We start from the raw sequence: 15,255 nt of genomic DNA on the forward strand, positions 1-15,255 counted from the left end.
CAGTCCTGAATATTCATTGAAAGGACTTATGCTGAAGCTGAAACTCCAATATTTCGGCCACCTGATGCAAAGAGCTGACTCATTGGAAAAGACTCTGATACTGGGAAAGATTGAAGGCTGGAGGAGAAGGGGGTGACAGAGGATGAGAATGTTGGATGACATCACCAACTTAATGGACATGAGTTTGAGCAAACTCATGGGAAATAGTGCAGGACAGGGAAGCCTGGCGTGCTGCAGTTCATGGGGTTGCAAGAGTTGGACACAACTTAGAGATGGGTCCGTGATTCACTGGAAAGTTGATTCAGTTTTGTCAACTGTAAAATGATTTTCCAGTATATGCTTAAATCAATGCAATTAAAGAAATATAGCATAGTTTCTTACAAAAGCACTTTGAAATCTGAGATGAAAGCTATTTCAGAAGTTCAAATTGGCATTAAATATCCATCAAGGTTTAAATTGATGATGGGGATCACTTCTTTATTTGCCCCTATGTGAAATTTGATCCTCATAGATCAAAGTCTGGAGAAGTAAATGAATGATAACCTCCAGGTTTCTTCACCCCACCCCCCAATCATTCTTTGTATGATTTGATATCTATGCAGCAAAATAACCTAGAATTTTAAAATATCTTGACTCAGGAAGTCTCTTTAGCACTGTTTCATGCTAGAATTTTGAAAGACTTACTATACTCTAGATAAGACAATGAATCAGAATATGACATTTTTAAGGTTATAATCTAAAACTGATCATATACATTAACCGCACTGAAATATTTTGGAGCAAAAATTTTAAATGGCCATATACTAATACAGAACTTGTTTCATCTTTAACATATTTGAAAATAAGGAAGTTAGAATCATTTTGGTGAAGCTGATATTTTTAGATGGAGTAGAGAGGGAACCAGCCAGGTATTTTCACAGGCATTATTGAAGCTTTATAAGGCTAGGAGACATTTAACACTTACAAGCTGTTACCTGGGTGACCTCCAGTGAACTTCTCTGGCTCTCATAAGCTTTAGTTGGAGAACTGCCTGGTTTAAATGTGACATGTGTAGTGATTGTTTTATTTTCTGCTGCCACTGGACTTTCCTTTCTAGACTTGATTGAATGTGTACTCTTTAAGCACTTTCCGGTGCTAACAGCTTCTAAGGATTTTAGGTAAAGAGAGGTTCAATAATTTTATGTTCTACTTTAACTGTAGCACACACTGGAAATCCCATATTGACTAAAGAATTAACAATTTTATACCTATATTGGGTTAAGTAATGGCTCAGCTTTGAGCTGGGTGTATATATCCCTGTTACTTCAATGAATCATTATAGAATCTATTCACTCTTTCTGGCCTATTGATTCCACTTCCTCTTTGTTTTTATTTCTTAAGATTGTTTTGGCTATTTAGGAACTTTTGTGTTTCCATATAAGATTTAAATGATTTCTTTTAGTTCTCTGAAACTGAATATTGTATCACTGGTATTTTGATAGGGATTATACTGAGTCTGTAGGTTGCCTTAGATAGTATGGTCATTTGTACTATATTAATTCTTTCAATCCATGGAGCACAGTGTATCTTTCCATCATTTTGTGTATTTTTCAATTTCTTTTCTTCCCACGTAGGTCACCACAGAGTGTTGAGTAAGACTACCCATTTCTATACAGTAGGTTCTTATTAGTCATCTATTTATACATAGTATTGTATATGTCAATCCCAATCTCCCAATTAATCCCACCATCCATCCCCCCTTGGTATCCATACATTTGTTCTCTGCATCTGTGTCTCTATTTCTACTTTGCAAATAAGTTCATCTGTGCCATTTTTCTAGATTCCACATGTAAATGATATAATACAATATTTGTTTTTCACTTTCTGACTAAGTTCACTCTGTTTGAGAGTCTCTAGGTCCAACCACATCTCTGCAAATGGCAGAATTTCGTTCCCTTTTATGGCTGAGCAATGTTCCATTGTGTATATGTACCTGATCTTCTTTATCCATTCCTCTGTTGATGGACATTTAGCTTGCTTCCATGTCCGGGCTATTGTAAATAGTGTTGCAGTGAATATTGGCATACATGTACCTTTTTGAATTATGATTTCCTCTTGGTTCAGTTCAGTTCAGTCACTCAGTCATGTCCAACTATTTGCGACCCCATGATCCACAGCATGCCAGGCCTCCCTGTCCATCACCAACTCCCAGAGTTTACCCAAACTCATGTCCATTGAGTTGGTGATGCCATCTAACCATCTCATCCTCTGTCGTTCCCTTCTCCTCCTACCCTCAGTCTTTCCTAACATCAGGGTCTTTTCAAATGAGTCAGCTCTTCACATGAGGTGGCCAAAATATTAGTTTCAGCTTCAGTGTCAGTCCTTCCAGTGAACACCCAGGATTGATTTCCCCTAGGATGGACTGGTTCAATCTCCTTGCAGTCCAAGGGGCTCTCAAGAGTCTTCTCCAACACCACAGTTCAAAAGCATCAATTCTTCTGCACTCAGATTTCTTTATAGTCTAACTTTCATACCCACACATGACTACTGGAAAAACCATAGCCTTGACTAGATGGACTTCTGTTGGCAAAGTAATGTCTCTGCTTTTTAATATGCTGTCTAGGTTGGTCATAAATTTCCTTCCAAGGAGTAAGCATCTTTTAATTTCATGGCTGCAATCACCATCTGCAGTGATTTTGGAGAACCCCAAAATAAAGTCTGACACTGTTTCCATTGTTTCCCCATCTATTTCCCATGAAGTGATGGGACCAGAAGCCATGATCTTCGTTTTCTGAATGTTGACCTTTAAGCCAACTTTTTCACTCTCCTCTTTCACTTTCATCAAGAGGCTCTTTAGTTCTTCTTCACTTTCTACCATAAGGGTGGTGTTATCTGCTTATCTGAGGTTATTGATATTTCTCCTGGCAATCTTGATTCCAGCTTGTGCTTCTTCCAGCCCAGCGTTTCTCATGATGTACTCTGCATAGAAGTTAAATAAGCAGGGTGACAATGTATAGCCTTGACATACTCCTTTACTATTTGAAACCAGTCTGTTGTTCCATGTCCAGTTCTAACTGCTGCTTCCTGACCTGCATATAGGTTTCTCAAGAGGCAGGCCAGGTGGTCTGATATTCCCATCTCTTTCAGAATTTTCCACAGTTTATTGTGATCCACAGAGTCAAAGGATTTTGCATAGTCAATAAAGCTGAGATAGATGTTTTTCTGGAACTCTCTTGCTTTTTCCATGATCCAGTGGATGTTGGCAATTTGATCTCTGGTTCCTCTGCCTTTTCTAAAACCAGCTTGAACATCTGGAATTTCATGGTTCACATATTGCTGAAGCCTGGCTTGAAGAATTTTGAGCTTTACTAGCGTGTGAGATGAGTGCAATTGTGCTGTAGTTTGACCATTCTTTGGCATTATCTTTCTTTGGGATTGGAATGAAAACTGACCTTTTCCAGTCCTGTGGCCACTGCTGAGTTTTCCAAATTTGCTGGCATATTGAGTTCGGCACTTTCACAGCATCATCTTTTAGAATTTTAAATAGCTCAACTGGAATTCCATTGCCTCCACTAGTGTTCGTAGTGATGCTTCCCAAAGCCCACCTGACTTCACATTCCTGGATGTCCGGCTCTAGGTGAGTGGGAGTGATCATACCTTCATGATTATCTGGGTCGTGAAGATCTTTTTTGTATAGTTCTTCTGTGTATTCTTGCTACCTCTTCTTAATATCTTCTGCTTCTGTAAGTCCATATCATTTCTGTCCTTTATTGAGCCTGTCTTTGCATGAAATGTTCCCTTGGTATCTCTAATTTTCTTGAAGAGATCTCTATGATCTAATGGATGGTGGCAATTTGATTGCTGATTCCTCCACCTTTTTTAAAGCCAGCTTGTACATCTGGTAGTTCTCAGTTCAATTACTGTTGAAACCTAGCTCAAAGGATTTTGAGCATTACTTTGGTAGCATGTGAAGTGAGTGCAATTATGCAATAGTGTGAACATTCTTTGTCATTGCCCTTCTTTAAGATTGGAATTAAAACTGACCTTTTCTAGTCTTGTGGCCACTGCTAAGTTTTCCCAATTTGCTTGCACATTGAGTATAGCACTTTAACAGCATCGTATTTTAGGATTTTCAATAGCTCCACTGGAATTCCATTACCTCCACTAGCTTTGTTCATAATAATGCTTCCTAAGGCACACTTGACTTAACATTCTAGGATGTCTGGCTCTAGGTGAGTTATTACACTATCATGGGTATCTGGGTGGTAAAGGCTTTTTTTTTTTTTTTTTTTTTTTGGTACAGTTCTCTGTATTCTTGCTACCTCTTCTTAATATCTTCTGCTTGTATCGGGTCCATACCATTTTTGTCCTTTATTGTGCCTATCTTTGCATGAAATGTTCTCTTTGGTATCTTATGGTATCTCTAATTTTCTTGAAGAGATATCTTGTTTGTCCCATTCTATTGTTTTCCTCTATTTTTTTGCATTGTTCACTTAAGAACTTTTTTTTTTTTTTCCCCTCTCCTTGCTTTTCTTTTGAACTCTGCATTCGGATGGGTATATCTTTTCTTTTCTCCTTTGCCTTTAACTTCTCTTCTTTTCTCAGCTATTTGTAAAGACTCCACAGACAACCATATTGCTCTTTAGCATCTTTGTGCATTTTTTTTTGTTGCTGCAATGGTAGATGGGATTGTTTCCTTATTTTCTTTCTCATCTTTTGTTGTTAGTGTAGGAATGCAGGAGATTTGGGTGTATTAATTTTTTATCCTGCAGCTTTACTGTATATATTGATGAGCTCTGGTAGTTTACTGGAGGCATCTTTATGATTTTCTATGTACAGGAGAATTTCATCTGCAAACAGTGGCAGTTTTCCTTCTTTTCCAATCTGAGTTCTTTTTAAATATTTTCTTTTGCTTCTCTGATTGCTGTGGCTAAGACTTCCAAAGCTGTTTTTAATAATAGTGGTGAGAGTGGACATCCCTGTCTTGTTCCTGAGCTTAGAGGAAATATTTTTACTTTTTACCATTGATCATGATGTTTTCTGTGGGCTTGTTGTACATGGTCTTTATTATATTGAAGTAAGTTCCATCTGTACCCACTTTTTAGAGTTTTATGATTTTGTACAGAATTTTTCAAAATCTTTTCTTGTATTTATTTCCTCAGTTTGTGAATACTAAAGAATCATTGCATCCCTGAGCTAAATCCCACTTGATCATGGTGTGTGATTCTTTTAAAGTTTTGTTAAGTTCAACTTGCTAATATTTTGTTGAGGATTTTTGCACCTATTTTTATCAGTGATATTACTCTGTAAGTTCTTTATTCTGTAATATCTTTGCATAGTTTTGGCAGCAGGTTAATGCTGGCCTCATAGAATGAGTTCATTAGTGTTCCTTTCTCTTCATATTTTTGCAGAAGTTTGCTAAGGATGAGTGTTAACTCTTCTGTAAACGTTTGAAAAAGTTTATCCATGAAGCTATCTGGTTCTGAACTTCTGTTTGTTGGGATTTTCTAACTTACTGATTCAATTTCATTCCTAGTAATTTGCCTGTTTAAATCTATTTCTTCCCGGTTCAGTCTTAGGATATTGTACATTTATAAGAATTTGCCCCTTCCTTCTAGGATGTCCACTTTATTCGTATATAATTGCTCATATTAATCTCTCGTGGTCCTTTGTATTTCTGTGCTGTCAGTTTTAACTTCTACTTTTTTTGTTATTTCTGATTTTATTTGTTAGTGTTCTCTCTCTTTCATATTTGATGAGCATGATCACAGTTTTATCAATTTTGTTTATTTTTCCAAAGGACCAACTCTTAGATTCATTGATTGATCTTTAACCCTCTATTTTAATTATTTCTGTTCTAATATTTGTAATTGTCTCTTGGGTATTATTTATTCTTCCTTTCTAGTTCCATGAAGTGTGAGAGTGGTTTGTTTATTTGGGACTTTTCTTGTGTCCTGAGATATAAGCTTTTACTGCTACAAATTGCTCTCATAGAACTGTTTTTGCTATTTCCCACCAACGTGTAGCTCAGACAGTAAAGAATCTGCCTGCTATGCAGGAGACTCTGGTTAGATCCCGGAATCGGGAAGATCCTCTGGAGAAGGGAGTATCAACCCACTCCAGTGTTCTGGCCTAGAGAATCCCATGGGCAGAGGAGCCTGGCTGGCTACGATCTGTGGGGTCCCAAAGAGTCGGACACAGCTGAGTGACTAACAATAATAATAGATTTTGGATTGTAAGATTTTTGTTTCTCTTTGTCTCTAGGCATTTTTAAATTTCCTATTTGATTTCTTCAGTGACCCATGGGTTGTTTAGTAGCATTTTGTTTACCCTCCATGTGTTGTGGTTTTTTTTTATTATTATTATTATGATTAATTCCTAGTTTCAGAGCGTTGTGGTGAGAATAGATGCTTGATATAATTTGACTGGTTTTAAATTTATTGAGACTTGTGTTTTGGCCTAGAATGTAATCTGTCCTGTGGATTGTCCCATGTATACTTGAAAAGAATGTACATTCTTGCCAGGGTCCGGCCCCGGTGGATCCAGGGTGATTCGAAGGGGGGATGGAGCCGGCGTCCTGGAAAAAACTTACTTAATTACAGATATAGAGGGAGATTAGAAACAGATAGTGTAGTAGGAGAATTAGTGTGGAAAAGAGGCTGAATAACTGGTTTACATGGAATCCCAATCACCACCTACGTAGGCCGCAGGTGTCTTTCCATTTTCCCAAAGGAGAGGAGGCACTGAGGCCTCCCCTGTCCGATCTCAGAAGCCCAGGCAGAATTAGCAGGCTTGGTGAGTACCCACATTTCAGATGGGAATTCAGCCAGGAAAGCGGAGAGCAAGAAAGAAACGACACGGGGGAATCAGTCTTTCCAGAAACTGATCCGATTTCTTTATTTTTTAGGTTTGTTTATATACCTTTTTGTTATACATAGGGATGAATACAGAGTCACGCGGGGGTCAGCAGACCTGACCCTTGTCACAATCAGGTGCTTCATATAAAATTATACAAAGGTCTTATGAGTTTCATCATCTTTTAGCCATGAGGTCTGCTGACATTTTATGGCCCTTTCTGATACTGGTCAGTTAACCAGAAAACTTATTTTTCCAGGGGTGATTTTTTCTTAAATCAGGTGCCACCCTCCAAATAAAGTTGCATTCCTATAGGGTGAGGGTGTAGTGAGTTACAATCAAGAAAGGAATTTACTTAATCTAAGGTTTAACATGATTAATCTTAAAGGTTAATACTTATTTATATGCTAGTTATATTCATTATAAGGGCAGGAATATGGAGATTTAGCAGCAAATATTGGCTCAACAAATGTAAACCCTTCACCAATGTTCCCTTTAAGATCTATTTTGTCTTAAGATAGTGATAAAGTTACATTTTTGCATAGCAAGGACACAGTGATTTATAACAAAGTACAGTGATCTGTAATAAAAGAGAAGATTCATTAACTCAAAAAGTCTAGTATTGCTAACATCAAAAACTACTATATTTCCTTTTCTATATTCCAAATACATTGATTAATGTATTCCCAGGTGCCTAAGGATATGGAGGCCTGATGGCAATCATTGACTCATCAATGAAAAAAGCCCTATGCTAATACTCCAAACTCTCTCTGCTGTTTATGGTTGAGAGGTTGTCACACACACGAGCTAGTCTGTCAGCAGAGAGGTTTGACCTAAGACATCCTTGTCACACCCAGGGCAGGGAATTAGCAGTAATTATTGGCACAACAAATGAAAAAACCCTTCACCAATATAATTCCTAATCAATCTACTAATACTCTACTAATGATCTTCTAACTTCTCAAAAGAGTCTGTATTTAGAAAGTTTTAAAACATCCCGTGCCTCTCACAGTTGGGAGGCTGTAATCAATCACATGCGGCCGGACGAGCCTGATCAGGCAGGCCAGAGAACCTCCAGAGTTTGTAAGTTGAAACACTCTTATCACGCCCAGGAATTTTTATTAACTGGAGCTGCAAGTTAACTCCTTTTCTGAGAGAAATGGTTATGGGGGAGAGCTCCCCGTAAAGTACTCTGGTTTTGGGGGTAGATGCTCAGGAACAGGGGGTTTCCTGAGGCTTGATCACGCCTTTGCGTATGCCAAGCTTCCTTCCTCATGACCTTTGCCATGGGCGGAGTTCCTCACGCTGGCTCCCAACACATTCTGCTGCTTTTGGTGGAAACACTTTGTATAAGCCTGAAGTCCATTTGATTTAATGTGTCATTTAAAATCAATTTTTGAAAGGCCAATTTAAAGCCATTGATGTAAGTGCATTGTTAAAGTCTCATATGATGATCGTGTAGCTGTCAGTTTTGCCCTGAGTATTTGTTAATATATGCTTTGGGTATATAGATTCTTCTATGTTGGATTCACATATATGATTACAATTGTTATATCTTCCTTGATTGATCCTGTATGTTGTTGTTCAGTCGCTGAGTCACATCTGACTCTTTGTGTCCCATGGACTGCAGCACGTCAGGCTTCTCTGCCCCTCACTGACTCCTTCACTATATCCTTCAGTACCTCCAGAATTTGCTCAAATCCACTGTGTCTGTAAAGGCATCCGACTGTCTCATCCTCTGCCATCGCCTTCTCATTTTGCCTTCATTCTTTACCAGCATCGGGGTCTTTTCCAGTGAATTGTTTCCTCACATCATTTGGCCGGAGCTCCAGCTTCACCCAGCCCTTCTCGTGAACATTCAGGCTTGATTTCCTTTGGGACTGACGGGTTTGATGTCCCTGTCATTGTGTAATGCTCCTCACTGTCTCTTCTTTCTGTATCAGTTTTACATTTCATTCTGTCTGACGTAAGTATTGGTACTCTTCTTTTTGTTTGCATTTGTAGGAAATACCATTTTTTTGTCTCCTCACTTTCAGCCTGTGTGTTTTTACATCTGAAGTGAGTCTTTTGTAGGAAACATAAATATTGTTTATGTTTGTGTAGCCCTCAGCCACTCTGTGTCTTTTCATTAGAGCACTGTTCCTCGTACAATTAAAGTGATTACCAATAGGTACAGACTGTTTACCATTTTATCACTTTTGGTTTTTTTGAGTCTTCTTTTGTTTCTTCCTTTTGCTCTTTTGTCATGATTTTATGGCTTTAAATTATGTTTGGATTTCTTTCTTTTTTGAGATGTTTATCTACTATAATAATTATTGATTTTTGACTTCTGGTTACCAAGAGGTGTGCACGCGCGCGTGAATGCGTTAGTTGATGAACTCTTAATGTTGAGCTACCCTGCATTTTTCCTCTCCCACCTACATTAAGTGGTTTTGACATTAAATCCTTTTGATTTTTGCATGTCTGAACTACTTATTGTGGATGCAGATGATTGTATTATTTTTGTCTTTTAACATTCTTTCTAGATTTGTAAATGATTGTTCTGCTACTTCAGTGTGTATTTGCCTTTACCAGTGACATTTTTTTCTATTATAATTTTTGCATTATTACTTGTAGCTTTTATTTTCTGCTTAGAGAAATCCCTTTAACATTTCTTGTAAAGCTAGTTTTGTGGTGGTGGAACCCTTAGATTTTGCTTGTATGTAAACAAATTTTAATTCCTCCTTCTACTAAGAAAGCCTTGCTGGTAATATTCTTGGTTGTAGGTTTTTCCCATTCATCTTTTTAAATATATCATGCTACTCGCTTCTGTTCTGCAGATTTTCTGCTGAGAATTCTGTTTATAGCTTCATGGAAATTCATTTGTGCATAGCTAGTCACTTTTCCCTTGTTGCTTCCTTTTTTTAAATTAGAGTATATTGCTTTATAAGGTCGTGTTAGTTTCTGCTGTACGGCAATGTGAGTCAGCCATATGCGTACCTGTATCCACTCCTTCTTGAGCCCCCTCCCACCCCCACATCCTTCACCCTTAGGCCGTTACAGAGCACTGAACTGAGCTCCTTGTGATGTACAGACACTTCCTGCGAGCTGTCTATTGTGCATATGGTAATGTATATATGTCGGCACTGTTCTAGCAAGTTGTGCCACCCCCTCCTTCCCCCACTGTGCCCACAAGGCCATTCTCTGCATCTCTATTCCTGTTCTGAAAATAAGTTCATCAGTGCCGTTTTTCTAGATTCCTTATATATGCGCTAATATATGATATGTTTTCCTCTTTCCGTCATACTTCATTCTCTATGACAGAATCTAGGTTCGTCGTATCATTACAAATGACTCTCTTTCATTTTTTATGGCTGAGCAGTATTCCATTCTAGCTGTGCACATCATCTGCTTTACCCATTCGTCCGTCGGTGGACATCTGGGGCACCTGTGTATCCTGGCACTTGTGAATAGTGTTGTAGTGAACTCTGGGGTACGTGTGTCTTTTTAGAGTTGCCGTTTTCTCATGGTTTATGCCCAGTAGTGGGACTGCTCAGTCATGTGATAGTTTTATGCTTAATTTTTAAAGGAACCTGTATACACAGTTGTCCACAGTTGCTGTATCTATTTACAGTCCTACCCACGGTACAAGAGGCTTCTCTTTCTCTATACCCTCTCTAGAATTTATTTTTTGCAGGTTTTTTTGATGATGACCATTCTGATTGGTGTGTGGCGATACTTCATTGTAGTTACAATTTGCATTTCTCTACTAATTAGTGATGTTAAACATCTTTCCATGTGCCTCTGGGCCATCTGTATGTCTTATTTGGAAAGATGTCTATTTAGGTATTTTGCCCATTTCTTGACTGGGTTGTTTGTTGTTGTTTTTTTTTATATTGAGCTTAATGAACTGTTCATATATTTTATAGATTAATCTTTTGTCCCTTGCTTTGTTTGCAAATATTTTCTCTCATTCTGAGGGCGGTCTTTTGTCTTGTTTATGTTTTTTTTTTTTTTCTTTGCTGTGCAAGAGCTTCAGTTTTTAATCAGGTCTCATTTGTTAACTTTTGTTTTATATTCATTATTCTAGGAGGTGCATCAAAAATGTCTTGCTGTTATTTATGTCAAAGACTATTTTTCCTACATTTTTCTTTAGGAGTTTCGTTATGTTTTGGCTTACAGTTAGACCTTTAATCCATTTTGAGTTTATTTTTGTGAATAGTATTAGGTAGAGTTCTAATTTTATTCTTTCACATGTAGCTGTCCAGACCCCAGCACCACTTAGTGAAGAGGCTAGCTTTTTCCCATTGTATACTCTTGTCTATGTTGTCATAAATTAGTTGACCATAGGTGTGTGGGTTTATCTCTGGGCTTTCTATCCTGTATCTTTGGTCTATATCTGTTTTTGTGGCAGTACCTTATTGTCTTGATTATGGTAGCTTTGTAGTATAGTTTGAAGTCAGAGAGATTGATTCCTCCAGTCCCATCTTTTGATTTTCATTTGCATGAAATACCTTTTTTCCATCCACTGACGTTCAGTCTTTTTATATTCTCTCTTTATATTTAATTGTTGCTGTTTTACTGACTGTGTCTTGGTGTGATCCTCTCTGTGTTGACTTGATTGGAACTGTCTGTGCTTTCTGGGCTGGGGTGTCTGTTTCTCTTCCAAGGCTAGGGAATTTTTCAGCTAGTGTTTCTTCACATTCATTTTCTATTTCTCTCTTTCTTCTCCTTCTGGACCCCTATAATATGAGTGTTAATATTCTTGATCCTGTCCTAGAAATATTCTAACTTTAAAAAAAATTTGTTTCTATTCAACTTGAGTGATTTCCACTGCTCTGTCTTACAGCTCACTGATCAGTTTTTCTCTATCATCTTAGCTACTGTTGTTTTCTTCTATGGCAATCCTTGTTTCGGTTATTGTATTCTTACTCTGTTTGGTTCTTCTGTAAAATTTCTGACTCTGTTAAAAACTCTTAACTCTGTTCATTTATTCTTCTCCTAAATTCTTTGAGAATCTTTATCATTAATTTAAACTCTACTGGGTAGGTTGCTAATTTTCACTCCACTTAGTTCTACTTCAGGGATTTCATCTTGTGTTTTCTTTTGGAATATATTCCTCTGGCACCTTATTTTGCCTACATCACCCTTTTTATTTCTTTGTATTTGGTAAGCTGGTGTTTCCCAATCTTAGAGAAGTAGCCTATGGGTCCCAGCAGGACATCTCCTGTCTGGTCACCAGAGCTATATATTCTAGGGGTACCCTCTGTGTGGTCTCATGGTCTCCTGGATCCTTCTCTTGTGGTTTGCTGACTACTATAGGTGGTTTGGTCAGTGTGCTGGGTTCCCATTCTGGTTGTTTCCAGGCCCTGCCTTGTGCAGAAGGTATTGGCCACTGGTATTTGTGGCTAGGTAGTAGGGTGGGTGACTGTGGAGCCCTAGAAGGTCCTTGGGCCTAGCATTGGCTCACTTGTGGGTAGAGCTCAGTCATTGGCTTGCTACTGTGAGGTTAGTAATCCTGGAGTTACTGTGGCCTTCTGGTGGGTGGGGCTGGTTCCTGATATAGCTAGCTGCAGGGACCAGTGTGACCTCGGGCTGGTGACATTACACTGATAAATTAGGCTAGATTCCAGAATGGCTGGCTGAAGTACTCAAGATTTCCTGAAACTGGTGTTGGTTTCCTATTGGGTGGGGTCAGGGCCCAGCGTGTACTGGGGTGAGGCCAGCCTCCTGGTGTGTGGACTAGGTCTTGACATGGCTACATGTGGGCACACAGAAGTCCAGGGCCTGGTGTTAGCCCACTGGTGGGTGGTGCCATGTCTCAGGGGGCCCTGGACTGGTCTCCCTCTCACAAGTAGGTAAATTGGCTTTCTGGGTCTAGTGCCAACCCATTGACCTGGGTGATACCAGGTCATTTGAACTCTGGTGGGAAGGATCACATCTCCAGCTTGCTGGGGGATCAGGGGGTGCTGAAGCAGGGGATCTGCTAGTGGAAGGGGCTGTGCTTAGCCTGGGAATGCTGGAATGCAGACTGGCTGGTGAATAGGGTCATGTACTTTGGCCACCTGATGAAGAGCCAATTCATTGGAAAAAATACCTTGATGCTGGGAAAGACTGAAGACTAAAGGAGAAGGGAGTGGCAGAGGATGAGGTAGTTAGATAGCATCATCAATTCAATGGACATCAATTTGCACAAACACTGGGAGATAATGGCAGCAGAGGAGCCTGGCATGTTGCAATTCCTGGGGTCACAAAGAGTTGGACACAGCTTAACAACTACACAACAGCAAAGGATGATGTCCCAGCACTTACAAGCTAGAATGAGAATGCCAAAATGGCTCTTGCCAGCACCGGTGTCCCTGTGGTGGGATGAGCTCCCAGAAATGGCTGCGGTCAGCATCTTATGTTCCTAAAGTGTGTCCCGATGCTTTTTGCCTCTTCAGGGGGTTCTCTAAGGTCAGGAAATGGCTTTGGGTTTGCTAGATTTTGAGTGGAGTCTCCCTCTTCCACAAACCCTCTGACTCTTCCAAAAGTAAGCACCAGTGGCCTTCAAAGCCAAACATTCTGAGGACTTGTCTTCCCATGGCAGTATTCCTTGGGCTCAAGAGCCCAAATGTGGAGCTTAGATCTGTCATCCTTGGGGAGAACTGCAGTTGTAGTGATTGTTCTGTGTGTCGGTGGCCTATTTGAGGGTGTGGTTCTTTACAATATTGTGTCTCTACCATTCCCACTCATCTTGTTTTAATTCCAGATCTTTAATTGCAGATCTTTCCTACCAGTCTTCAAGTCATTGTCATTGATAACTGCCCTGTAAAAAGTTGTAATTAGTGTGTCCTTGGAGGATGTGAACTCAGGGTCTTACTGCTCTGCCGTCTTCTTCCTTTGTCCCTCTGCTTTTTAAATGCTGAATTATTTATTCTCAAGGTCATATAGTTTTGAACACACATCTGCAAGAGTTGCGTTCATCTCCCTGTTACCCACATTCATTGATTATAAATTCATCAATTTTAGTATACATCATTCTTCCCACATTCAACAGGGCATTAGGTAGTGGCTTTTTCCCCTTAAGTGATCAAGTGCCTGTAGTATTTTTTAATCTAATACGATGTGTACAGGTCAAAGTCATGAAAATACTGCTCTGATCCTATAGTTCATCTATCTGTTAAAAACAACAACAACGACAACCTATAACAAGCTCTTGCTTACCTCGTAAAAGTCAGATGTTTTACTATGGCTAAGATTTCTCTGTAATTTTATTGTAACCAGTCTTTTCTGTTCTACTTCTCCCCAGCCCCGCACTATGTTTTCTAGTCAAAATGAGATTTGAGAACATACTCGATTTTTCTTCTGTCTTGACATTGTTTAATCATGGCTTCATTTGCTCTAGAATGTATGTTCCCATAGAATGTGGTCATCTAACAGAACTCATTTATATTTTATCAGCTTTATTGAGATGCAACTGACAAAAATTATAGATTTGATATGTGGAATATTGAGAAGTGATTATCAGAAACGAACACCTGCATCTTTTAATTTTTTTCTTTTTTTGGTAGTAGGACAGTAAAATCTACTCTCTCAGCAAATTTTAAGTATATAATACAGTACTGCTAATGGTAGTCACTGTACTGTATATTACATTCCCAGAATTTATTTTTTTAAAACTAGAAGTTTCTATCCTTTGACCAATTTCTCCCCTTTTAAGAAATATGTATTCTGGAAAACTCAAAACATAATGCAAAATGAACAGATCATGAGTAGCAATATAATTTCATGTCAGTTCACTCTTACCACGTTTCTATTAGTGATTCAGTTATTTACCCTCCTCTTTTGTATATTCTCCTTGTTGTAACATTGGTTCACAGAAAAACTGGTGGGAAGATACAGAGATTTCCCATATAACTTCCACCCTTGCACACGCACGGTCTCCTGATTATCAGCATCCCATTTATTTCATTTGATAAAAATACACTGGCACTTCATCACCGCCAAAGCCATAGCTTACATTATTGTTAACTTTTGATGTTACTCATGTGATGGGTTTAGACAAAAATGTAACGACGTGTGTTCCTCGTTATAGTATCAAGCGGTATTTTTACGATCCTAAAGATCCTGTTTGTTCCACTGATGCATTTCTTCTCACCCTGGCAACCACGATTCGTTTCGCTGCCTCTATATATTTGTCTTTTCTAGGAAATCATATAGTTGGAATCATGATAGCATTTAGTCTTTTCAGATTACTTCTTTCACTTAGTAATATGTATTTACATTTTCTCCATGTCTTTTCATGACTTGCCAGCTCACCTATTTTTACTGTTAATACTGCATTGTCTGGGTGTATCATGGTTTATTCATCCATTCACTTATTGAAGGACATTTTGGTAATTATGAAGAAAGTTTCTAGAAACACAAATATCTGCATTTGTTTTTGTGTGTTCTGCTGCT

The 15,255-nt window shown here is 38.7% G+C and overlaps 1 protein-coding gene across 1 annotated transcript in view; it reads left to right on the top strand.

The window, feature by feature from the left end:
- The window catches only part of MMP16 (matrix metallopeptidase 16), a 388,312-nt gene that overhangs the window by 124,264 nt on the left and 248,793 nt on the right, over positions 1-15,255 (top strand). The gene's annotated exons all lie outside the window — the stretch shown is intronic.

This window comes from Ovis aries, chromosome 9 (genome assembly GCF_016772045.2).
Source record: "Ovis aries strain OAR_USU_Benz2616 breed Rambouillet chromosome 9, ARS-UI_Ramb_v3.0, whole genome shotgun sequence".
Classification (NCBI taxonomy): domain Eukaryota; kingdom Metazoa; phylum Chordata; class Mammalia; order Artiodactyla; family Bovidae; genus Ovis; species Ovis aries.